General features: G+C 46.7%; 1 pseudogene; it reads right to left on the bottom strand.

Annotated features, from left to right (window-relative positions):
• Positions 1-640: 640 nt before the first annotated feature.
• Positions 641-757, bottom strand: LOC130029043 (uncharacterized; annotated as a pseudogene).
• Positions 758-12,102: the final 11,345 nt, after the last annotated feature.

Here is a 12,102-nt window from a genome sequence, read left to right as displayed (position 1 = left end):
CTATCGGCTGCCTCTCCTCTCCTTTATGCGAATCCACCTCCCTTAAACAACTGATTCACCTGAGTGGGGATAATGGTTTTCTGAACACTGTAGTCTGGCCATTTAGGGCTGTTTGCAGGAAGGAAAGTGACATCACAGTGGGCCTTCCTGGTGCTTCTCTTCCTGGAAACGGGTCTGAGAGTCATTGTTCACGTGGGTAAAGGACAAGGTAGGCACAAGCGAGGAGACAGGACTGTGAAGGTGTGTTTTGTCTTGTTGCAGGGCAGGGGCGGCCTCCCGTGAGCACCAGGCGCCTCCTGGTCTCCACACTGTGAGGCGTCAGGCCTCGCTATCTGGGGGGTTTGCTTTTGCGGTTGTTTTTCTTGTGTTACCAGATATCCAGGCGGTTCCTGGGGTATGATGGAGTCTTTTGGGGCCACGGAGCTTTGTGGGGCATAGGGGGCTGTGGCAGAATGCAGGGGTCGCAGGTCTGAGTGTGTGATCCCCAGCGGTGCTTCAGCCATGGTCACCTTCAGCTCTGCGTTGGTGCAGCCATGGCTGGGCGTGGGGCTGAGTACGGAGGCTGCAGGCTTTGGGGTGCAGGACCTGCCAAGGGCAGGGCCATGGCCCTCAAGACCCTCCCAGCTGCCCCCAGTTTCACTGCTGTAGAATCTCCAGATTCACTTTGAGGGACAGATCTGCAGCCCCACAATGGCAAGAGACCCTGTTGGCGTCCGGCTTTTTCATTGGCTGCCCACGTGGGTCAGGTCAGGCCGGGCCAGTGGATCTGCATGTGGCTGGGGTTTGCCAATGATAGTTTCCTTTGGACCTATTTTTGCTGTGGGTAATGCGGGTTTTTGCATGCCCAGAGATACCCTGAGGGCTTTCTCTGGCTCTGGCCTCAGCTATTATTCCTGGCAGTATTCTGGGGGCCTTAGGGTTGCAGAGGATGGATTGGTGTCATCAAGGCAAAAATCCTAACAGGTTTCTCTATGTTGGAATAGGAATATCTGCATCAAGTTGGAAAGCCCTCACAGACCCCTAGGTATTGAGGTGAGTACTGGGGGTAAAAGGGGTACGTATGTGCACACTTGTGTGTTTGTGTGTGTGTGTGTGTGTGTACTGAGGGTACAAGTGTGTGTCTGTGTGTAGAAAGTTTTTTTTTCTGAATTTTATTTTATTTATTTGCCTGTTGGATCACACCCGGTGATGCAAGGGGTTTCTCCTGGTTCTGCACTCAAGAATTATTCCTGTGGTGTTTAGGGGACCATATGGAATGCTGGGAATCAAACCCAGGTCGGCAACTTGCAAAGCAAATGCCCTACCCACTATTCTACTGCTCCAGCCCCTGTTTTTTATTTTTTATTTTTTTTTAAGGAGAGGGGCTGCCCCAGGCAACCATAGCCCACAATGTGCCTCTATCACTGGCGCAGCCCTGTGATGGCCTGCATGGGGTGCTGATGTACAGAATTTCCTGGCTTCAGAGTTGGTTCCTGTCTGGGCCTGTGAGAACCTTCTGGGAGGAGTTCCCAGGCTAAGGCTTGGCTGACTTTCCTCTCTTGTAGCCATGTTCAGAACTTTTGTCATGAGAGGCAGCACAGATGCTAACCCATTTTGCTTCTCCTGGGGAGATAGAAGCATCAGGCAGTGTCCCCCAGGTGGGACTGTGAGCCAGTGCCCGAGGGTGTGGCTGTCAGAGCTGGGGGGTTCTGCTCCTCTCCAGTGCTCACTGGGAGGGGTTCTACTCATCTCCCGTACTCACAACTCTGACTTCTCCTCCAGGTCTCTGGTCTTCAGGAAAAACAGGCAGGAGAAGATAGTGAGATGCCATCATACATACTGGCCCCAGGTAGGAGGAGAGTGACAAAATGAGACAATGCAATGGCAGGAGTAATTGACTTCCAGGGATTTTTGTCTCTGAGTTGTTTCAGGAAGGATCCCGCTATATGCCTCCTTTTCAGAGTGCCCAGCTCTCCACTGAGGACACATTTGAATCAGTTTTGTTGTATTGGCTTTTGGACCACACCCAGCTCACAGATTACTGGTGTTAAAGGATGACTCCTGACCTGTCTCAGGGCCCATATGGGGTGCTGGGAATCAAAGACTGGTGTCTAAGTATTTTGTTTTGTTTTGGGAGCCATGTGCAGTGATTCTGGGGATTATACTTTTGGCTCTGCATCTGGCATTGCACCTGGCAGTGTTGAGGGGACCTTGCGCGATGGAGGGGATCACCAGGCTTACTCACTGTCCCCAACCCACTGTCCTGTTACGCAATCCTGCTGATTTGTTTAGTTTGTATTTATTTTTGTGCTATTGGGAAGATTCTCCAGGCTTCCTCTTTTCTCTGTGCTCTGATTCCCACCTGATGTGCATCCTGGGTCCCTGGGTGTGCTGCCGCTGTTTATGCCCTTGCAGCTACAGGGACTCGGGCAACAGGACCTGTGTTTCTCCTGTTTTGTTCTTCCCACTCTGGAGAACCTCATCTGCTCTGTCACACTGCACTTTCACTCATTGCTTTGTTTGCAGTTCTGGGCATGCACCATTCCCAGGGATACAGAGCAAAGGATCTCTGGGTCAAGCAGAGTTGTTGGGCTTAAGGGAGACAGAGCTGTTGGGCTTAAGACACTTTGAGAGGGATTTGGGGTGCCCTGAACCTTGATCAGATCCTACAGCTTTCAGTCAATGACGGGACGTTGAGTGTGGCCTTCTCCCTAGAGCATGGGTTGTGGGGTGCAGGGGTTGTATGTTTAGTGATTTGGGCTGAAAGCAGGTTCACTTATTTGGGTCCCACTGGTTCCATGCTCAGTGATTACTCTCTGCAGTACTCATAGGAGCAGTGACTGGAATTTCCTGGGGTCAGTTACAAGACCACCACTTTCAGGAACCTTCTAGTTGAGCATTCTCACATTTTAGTAGATGCAGCTGTCTTAGAGAGATGTTGGGACCCGTCTGTCAGGAGTGCATGTGAAGTCTTGGTCCTCCAACGGGGACAGACCCTGATCCCCTCTATGGCCCTGGGGTCCTGGCTTCACAGTCACTGAACTGGTTGGGGTCAGACCCTGACTCATGCCCACATTTGTATGCCGGCTCAGGACATGGTGACCTTCCCCTATGTGGCCGTGAGCTTCACCCCAGAGGAATAGACCTGTCTGGCTGCCTCTCAGAGAAAGCTCTACAGGGATGTGATGCTGGAGACTTATCAGCACCTTCAGGCTATTAGTGAGAGCAGTGCGGGGCCGACCTTGTCTTGACAAACCCATGTGGGCTCCCTGTGTCGGGCTGTTACTGTGTGTCCAACAGTAATTGTGACTGTGATGGGTCAGAACAGCCGTGCAGTAGCTGTCTCTAGTTCCTTCCCTGGTTTACTTTTTGGTGCTCACCTGGCAATGCTCAGGGCTTACTCTAAGATCTCTCTGTAGAAGTCACTCTCTGTGGGTTGTCATGAATCTGGAGTGTTGGGGATCGACCCAGGTTGGTCCCATGCTTGGCAAGCTCCCCATGCGCTGTACCATCGCTCAGGTCCCTCTAAGTAGTTTCTGATTCCTGTTATTGCTGAGTTCTCTTCTCTGATTACTTCTGCTACACATAACTTCTACGTATTTGTTTGGTTTTTGCTTTTCTTTGGGGCACAAGCTGAATTCTCTTGTCTCTGTGCTGAAGGATCCCTCCTGGGTGTGCTCAGGGGCCATGTGCTGAGGAGTGAACACACTTGGCAGCTTAAAAGGTTGCTGCCTTACTCCTGGTAATGTTGCACCAGGCCCACAACTTCAGTTATTTTGTTTTGCTTTGATTTGGTTTGGGGGTTAAACTTACACCTACAAATACTTGTTATTATTCCTGGCTGTGTATTCACGTATTTATCCCAGTCGTGGTCTGGGACCATGTGTGCTGCTGGGGATCAAATCCGTATGTGTTTGCAGTGTCTGTGTTCTACCTGCTGTAATATCACTCCCAACAGAGTTCATTTATTTCTTAGGGCCTCACCCCATCATGTGCTGCTCTATTTCAGTGCTAGTGGTCACTTCCAGTGGCTCTCAGTTCGTCAGAACTCAGGGTTTGCCTCTGGACTCTACTTATGGCTTGAAAGACCCTATTGAATGTCAGTATCCAACCTTTATGGACCGTGAGCAAGGCCAGTGCCTACCTGCTGTGCTGTCTCTCTGGATCTATTTTTGTTTACTTTTAATACAATTGGGGACCTTGATCGTCTTTGGCCATCCTTGGATTATTAAGCTTTGGGGTTTACTGCACTCGGACATCACTTCAAGCAGGCTGAGAACCTTTCATGTGGTGACGCGTCTAGAGAGACTGAACAGTGGGCACAGTGCTTCTCTTGCAAGTTGTGGACATGTGTTCTATCCTCGCAATCCCATGTTGTCTTCAAGCACCACCAAAGGTGATTTCTGAGTACACAGTCAGGAAGAAGCCTTGACTCTTCCCAGATGAGGATCCCAAACCAGAAAAAAAAAATCTATGTATTGTGATGTGATCATAACCCTGTTGGCCCTTATGTGGCCCCATATTTTACTCTTAAGACCCGGATCTTAGCATTGAACAACCACAAATCTGTAGCATTTCAGGTGGGCAGATTCTGTTTATGCCTTTTCAGTAATTTACTCCATTTTTATAGGCGCACATGGGGTTTATTTGTCACCTTTCCCTTGTTACTAATCCATGCTCCATCTCCCTGAGGTTCAGGGCATTCGGGGGTGAAGCTTTTGGTATTCTCTTGGCTGGAAAGAGGAGTTCTGAGGCCGGGGAGCAGGGGGATGCATGCAGGTGAATGTCTGAGAACCCTCCCTGGCTCAGGCCCTGGGAAATGTGTGGGTGCCCTGAGTGTGTGTGAAACACGCTGCTGACCCCAATATCCTTGGGTTCATGGGTCCAGACATCTGTGCTGCATTAATGTTGCCCTTTGCTCCCATAGATTGTCTGTCATGGAATAATTCTGCGCTTTATTTTCTTAGCTTTGACATTATTCTTCCTCATCGGCCAGTCCATGAGTTGCAAGGGCATGGTTTGTGTATAAACTCAAAAAGAGAGCAGTGGTCTATCTCTCCCATCACTCACGTTTGGTAGTTTCATGCCAGTTCCCCCACCGCAGGGGATCGATGGTGATGGACAGGCAAAGGAAGGAACTAGGGCCAGGCTGGTTGAAGTCAGTTACAGTTTATTCCATTCCAATCTCCATTCACCTCTGATTCTCCTCCTGCCTATTCCTCCCCCATGCTACTTCATTCTCCATCTCGATCACCCTTCATCCTCCTTCTGGCTCTGGCATCTGGATTCCCTTCTCCTCTTGCTCTGGAGTCTGGGTCCTGATCTGCATCCCACTCTTAGAGTCTCATTATATCCCTCAGCATGAGGGGTTGGGGTAACAATTACAATTAGGTGTGGTCACAATCAATAGGGGTAGAGTTCTTTCCCTTGGGGAAAGCTGCTTCTAGGAAAGATTCTCATTAGCAGGTCAATCCACCCAAGATCAGAATCCCCTGGGTATATTTCCCCTCTACTTGTCAAAAAAACATGTAATTATACATAATATAAATCATTTTGTATGGATACAGTAAGAAATACCTTAATCTTATAGAATTGCTCTCCTAGGGCCATTTTGATCTCAGACTACAGTGCTCAGGCCAGATAGTCTTTCCTACCCCAAGCAGGGTCCTGGTCTCGTCGTTACTTTTGGATCATGACAGCATTTGTCTATGATCAAGCTCTTATAGTTAATAATCGTGGCGTTTGGCCTGACCCTTTTCGATGCCAGTGTAACTCACAGCTTGCCCTGGGTCCATTCAGTCCCTCGTCGGGACTCTGCTTTTGGGGTGCTGGGAACTAAGGGCAACTGAGGCTTAAGTCGAGAAAGCAGATGCCCGGGAGTGAATAATATTCAAAGCCTATTAAATCCTAAGTTAGAAAGAACAATATTAACTGTCTTTCTGTATTTATACCAAAAGGACATTACGTTAAAGTAAACTGTTCGTAAGACATAGGGAGAGTAGAAAGATAATATTAATTTACAATACAAGTTCAGTGTCCTAGAAGGATCTGACCTTACAGATTAACAGAGTCTGATTAGGAGGAAAAGCTGACTAACTGGTTGGGGAAGAGAGCATAGAGAAGAGGTTACAGATAAACAAAGGAATGGGAATGGCTCGAGAGCACTCTGATGGGTGTAACCTGATAAAACTAAGCTCATTGTGGCAAGGGAGAAAGGACAAATCAATTGTTATCCTACAGGTTTGAGTCCAGCATCACTCCGAGGTGATGATATGAACATCCACACAGGAGGGAAACCACATACATGAAGGACTGTGCAAAGGCCTTTACTCGACCCTCAGACCTCTTAGAACATTGGAGAATTCATACTAGAGAGAAACCAAATGTGTGTGAGCAATGTGGGATGGCCTTTGCTTACTCCTCACACCCTTCTGGACTCAGGAAAATTCACAGTGGAGAGAAACCTCAAATATAAGGCACGTGGAAAGGCCTTCACTCGATCCTCAACCCTGACTGGGTATATGCATACTCACACTGAAGAGAGGCCTTATGTATGTAAGATATGCAGGAAGGGCTTCTTTTTATTCCTCGGGCCTTACTCGTCATATGAGAATTCACACTGGAGATAAACTTTATGTTTTTAAGGAATGTGGGAAGGCCTTCACTGTGTCCTCACACCTTACTGATCATATGAGAATTCACATTGAAGAGAAGCCTTATGTATGTGAAGAATATGGGAAGGCCTTTGTTATTTCCTTAAACCTTACTGGTCATATGAGAATTCACATTGGAGAGAAACCTTATGTTTGTAAAAAATGTGGGAAGGTCTTCCATCTGCCCTCAGGCCTTATTATACATAGGACAATTCATACTGGTGTGAAAGTGGTAAGGCCTTTGTGTTTCTTTTTAGTCTTAGGAAATATATAAAATTCATATTAGATAACTCAGTCCCCTAATAACAATTTTCAATGTCAAGACAGGCCCCTTTGATAAAGCCTATTTTGTTTGGACCATGTGATGCGGTGCTACAAAAGTGTAGCCAAGAAGGAAATAATCCTGGTAGTGTGTCGCCAACTTTCTGTGATGTCAGTGTATAAGGGAAAGTCTATGCCAGGGGGTCCCGTCATTTGGACTTTATGTGTATGTGAATGCGTACTTTTTGGATCTTCTGGTGAAAGCCAGGAGGAATGTGAATAAAAAGGCCAAAAAAATACCCTTGGTTCAGAGTTGTCAAGGCTCACTGTAGGATAGCATTGGCTTGTCCTTTCTCCCTTGCCACAGGGAGCTTACATTTATCGGGTTACACCCATCATAGTGCTCCTGGGTCACTTCCATTCCTCTGTTTATCCATAGACTCTTGTCTGTGCTCTCTTCCTCAGCCAGTTAATCAACTTTTTCCTTAATTAGAGCCTGTCAGATCAAATACTTTTAGGTATTGAGCTTATATTGAAGGTTAAATATCGCTTTTCTCTGTCTTTTGCATGGTTTACCTTAAAGCAATGTTCTTTCTGTATGGGCACAGGAAGACAATTAAAATTATGCTTTGTAACTTGGGAGTTGACTGGCTCTGAATAATATTTACTCCTGGGCATCTGCTTTCTTGACTCAGTTGCCCTTAGTTCCTAGCACCTCAAAAGCAGGATCCCGACGAGGGATTGAATGGACCAAGGACAAGCTGTAAGCTACCCTGGCATCGAAATGGGCCAGGCCTAATCACCATGGTACTAAATTACATGTTGAGAACATGGTCATAGACTAATGCTGTCATGATCCAATTGTAAGGACGAGACTAGGACCCTTCTGTCACTAGCAAGACTGGTCTGGCCTGAGGACTGCGGAGAATATAGTGAGATATCCTCAGGAAGAACCAAACTGTAAGTTTATATCTCTTACTGTGCTCATACAGAATGGCACTGCTACAAATATTAAGTGGATTACTAGCTGAGGAAAGAACACACCTTGTTGGGATCCCGCCCTTGAGCGGACCTCCTAGTAATCTGGAGTAATCTCTTTAGATGAGATTTTATCCTTGAGTTAATATCCTGGAGGAATGGGTTTTACCTCTCATAGTTTATTTGTTAATGTTCAATCCACCTTTGTTTCACTACCCTACGTGCCTGCTATATAAACTACGACTGCAAGCTCAGAAGGGGCTCGGGTTCAAGAGAGAGAAGCAGAATGGGAGTGGAGAAGGGAATAAACTAAAATTGATACTGATCAGCCTAGCCCTCATTCCTTCCATTGCCTACTTATCGCTGACAGCCCTCCCCACGGGTGGGGGAAGCATCCCGAGACCACCAAACAAGGGCGGCAAGAGAGAGATCTGCCGGCCTTTTGAAAACATACTGCTTACCATTGTCACATTCTCTGCTCTGACTCTGGCTTGACTTATTTTTTCTTTTTGTTTCACACCCAGCAATGCTCAGGGATTACTCCTACTTCTAGAGTCAAGAATTACTCCTGGTGGTGCTTGGGGATCATTTGGGATGGCAGGGATTGAACCAGGTTCAGCCCCATGCAAGGAAGATGCCCTCCCCTCTGGACTATCGCTCCAGCCCCTGTGGCTTGGCTTTGATAGCCCTGGGTTTTGGGGGATTATGACAGAGAAACAGCCACACTTTCACTCTTCAAGTTCTCTTTATTTATGTTCTTTGGAGCTACACCCAGCTGAGCCATACCCCTGGCTCTCAGCTCAGGCATCCATACCTGGGGGACTCAGGATCACTGTGGGGTACTGTGGTTGAATTCCAGGTCTGCCCTGTGTTACCAACTCCTTATGCTGTGTCATCTATGCCTACCTTGTTTTCAGCTATTGGTTAGTATTGTGCAAGTATAAAGTATAGCTTTTTTGAAAGTGTCATCTTAGGAAAATGGCCCTGACATGGTTCTTTAATGAAGTGCAATGAAGACAATTTGTTGTTGTAATATTTTAAAATTTGTTTTTCCCCAGCTTTTTTGGGGGGCCACACCCAGAAATTCTCAGCCTTTGGTCCTATTCAGTGTCTCTCCAGCTCTCTAGGTTGCTGCTAGGACAGTTCGACTTCATCTTCAGGGCTGGCTTCAGTCACTGCTTTCATCCTCACCTTGATTGATGACTTCCCAGAGAAAGTCATTTGCCTGTTTTACCACGAATCAACCTGCTTCTGTTTTTATGATGAAAGTGTGTGGGAAAGCATTGGTTCCATATTTGACGAGTACAGAATCAAGGGACTCCACCTTAACTCTCTGCCCTGAATTCTGTGTTCAACCTCTCCAGCACTGGCCTCTCTTCTCCTTTATCCGAGCCCATCCCCCCTGCACCATTCACCTGGGCTGGCATACTGATCTGTCTACACTTGGGACCTGGAATTTTAAGGCTCCTTTGTAATGCATGATGTCACAGACGGGAATCTTCCATGTGCACGTTTACTTCCTAACAACGTCAAGTGGATCAGCCTCCTACAGGCCCGCGTTTAAAGGACAAAATGACACTTCACTATCGAAGGGGGACACTGAAGGCCAACTAGTGGCAGAACATGAGGACCTCTCACCTCCAGTTTCTGTACTGTGACCAAGGGGGCTGCGCCAGATTTAGGGGCACTATTGAGGTTGTTTTTCACTCCCCCCACCCATATCCAGTCAATTCCTGGGGTCCGACTTGCTTCAGAGGCTTTAGGAGGATGCGAAGCTTTGGTGGTTGCAGTGGTGGGGATTTTTCTCAGCACAGAGGTCTCCGGCGTGAGTGTGTGATCCTTGGGGGCATCTTTACCTGCAGCTATGTGATGGGGCAGTGTCACCTGGGTTCAGAGTTGAGCATAGGGGCTGCGAGTCTTGGGTGGGGATGCTGGACCTGCTGAGGTCAGATGTCTTGACCATCCCAACCCTCTCAACGATGGGTTCTGACTGACCCTGTTCTGAAGCTTTTGGTGTAGAGTGTGCATGTAAAACAGCCTGGTCACTTTGAGGGGCAGCTTGACAGCCTGCAATGGCGAGAGACCCTGTTGAAGCGTCAGAAGGAAGCCTGGAGGCCTGGTCCTAGCACGTGACTCAGGGTTGTAAATGAATATTTACTTTTCCAACTATTTTGTTTTTTTGTGGGGGGGTGGCCATACCTGTAGTTCCCCAGAGGTTACTCCAGGCTCTACCATCAGAAATTGTTTCCATCGGTGATCATGGTTTCATATGGGAGGCCGAGGGTTTATCGCTTTCACTGAGGGAAGCAGCAAGTTCTCTTAAGTGTCTCTCCAGTCCCACTTTGGTGTCTTTTTTTTGGTAAAGAATCTGTACAGCATGTAGGGTGTTTGCCTTACACACAGCTGATCCCGAGTTCCATTCCCATTCCTACACTCCTCTTGGAGAGCCCGACATGCTACTGAGAGTATCTACTCTGCAAAGCAAAGCCTGGCAAGCTTCCTGTGATGTATTTGATATGCAAAAAACGGTAGCAAGAAATCTCACAATTTTGTTGTGAGAAATTATTGGTGCCTGCTCAAGCAAGTGGATGAACAACAGGAGGACAGTGTGATTTAGGTTGAAAAGCATCTTTGAATTCTTCATCAGCTCCCTGACCCTGACCATGCAACCCCGGCTGTTGGGGTGAATATTGTGTGAAAAAACAAGGAGTTATTTTTTATTTTTTTCTATTTTATAAGGTAGTTTACTACATTTGATTACATTTAATATTGAAACACAAATCCCAGCTAGTTGGGTTTTTTGAGGAGGAAGAGATATTTGTTTAGGGGTCACTCCTGCTGCATTAGAAAGAAATTTATTTAGAAAGAGCTGGAGTGGTAGTACAGTGGGTGGGGGCTCTTGCCTTGCACAAGGCTAACCCAGGTTCAGTTCCTGGAATTCAAATGATCACCCAAGCCACAACAGGCGTTATCCTTGAGTGCCAAGTTCAAATAAACCCTGACTACTGCCTGTTGTGACCCCAAAATTAAAACACACACACGAAGAACCTCCTGCTCTGGGCACATCTCTTCAATTCCACTGTTCTTCCTGCATTAACATAAGCCTCAGAGACTTGGGCCCTATGCAAACAGGATGAGAACGCTATTCAGGTCTCCCAAAGAGGAATCGAAAGAGCTATGCTCGGAGTATCACGTTTCACTCAAATGAGAGAAAGAATCTGGAGTTCCGACCTCTGTTGATGATGAAAAATTAGGGATGCTAACTAACTAAATTTCCCATAGCTGAAAAATAGGTCAACATATCTGAAAAAAATGAGACTTTCTCCTGCACACCCAGTGAACAATTCTACTTGTGCACTGGTTCAAAATGTGAAGAATTTAATGTTTGCTGCATAATTCACCCACTACTCAACTCCTAAATGACTACTAAGTTACAGAGCACAGAAGGGACTTTCTATTAATGTGCCTGTTCTGTTTTAGATCCCAGTTGAATTCAGTGCATTATCAAACTTGAGCACTGTTTGAAGAGTTGCTGAGCACAGAGCTTAGGAGTAGCTTGAGAACAGCAATGGCCATGAATGCACACAAATACATATACGGGGATATTGATTACATATAATACTTTCCCATTCAACCATTGCTGAGCCTCATTTTAGGTCACCCACAAAATAAGTTTTATTAATTTGGGGCGTATGATTTACTTAGTTTCTAGCTCACTTAAGTGTTAACAGAATGCATGAATAGTAGGTGCTACTCCAGCAATTTGAAGTTCAGTGAAATGTAAACAAAAATCAGGTCTGGGAGGCAGCTGACCCAGGTTCCAACGTTAGAACCCCAGAGGGTTCCCTGAGTCCAGTGTGGAGTGATCCCTGAGCAGTCATGCATAGTCCTCGGCACTACAGAAGGTGTCCCCCAAAACAGATAAGTTAACACAAAACATTACGATATCTGAATATTAATACCCAGTGATTTCTGAGCACCAGTTTTTGGTGGTGTTATTTGGGGGCTAGGGTTGTGGTGCTGTAACACCCAGGGTTGGGTGTTTTAAGGAAATCTTTGTGACTTTCATTCCCTTAGTGAAAGCATAAAACCTTTAGCTTCATAGACCATGTCTTCACTCCATCTATCTGGTACTTGCGGACCCCACAGATGTCCTGCTGACTTTATTCAAGACCAGAAACGGGGGAGGAGGGGGGGAGGAATACAACTTTTCAGGACTATTTGGCGTCTG

The sequence above is a fragment of the Sorex fumeus genome, unplaced genomic scaffold (assembly GCF_029834395.1).
Source record: "Sorex fumeus unplaced genomic scaffold, SorFum_2.1 ptg000041l, whole genome shotgun sequence".
Classification (NCBI taxonomy): domain Eukaryota; kingdom Metazoa; phylum Chordata; class Mammalia; order Eulipotyphla; family Soricidae; genus Sorex; species Sorex fumeus.
The sequence above is the reverse complement of the archived record's forward strand: the minus strand, read 5'-3'. Positions and strand labels throughout refer to the sequence as shown.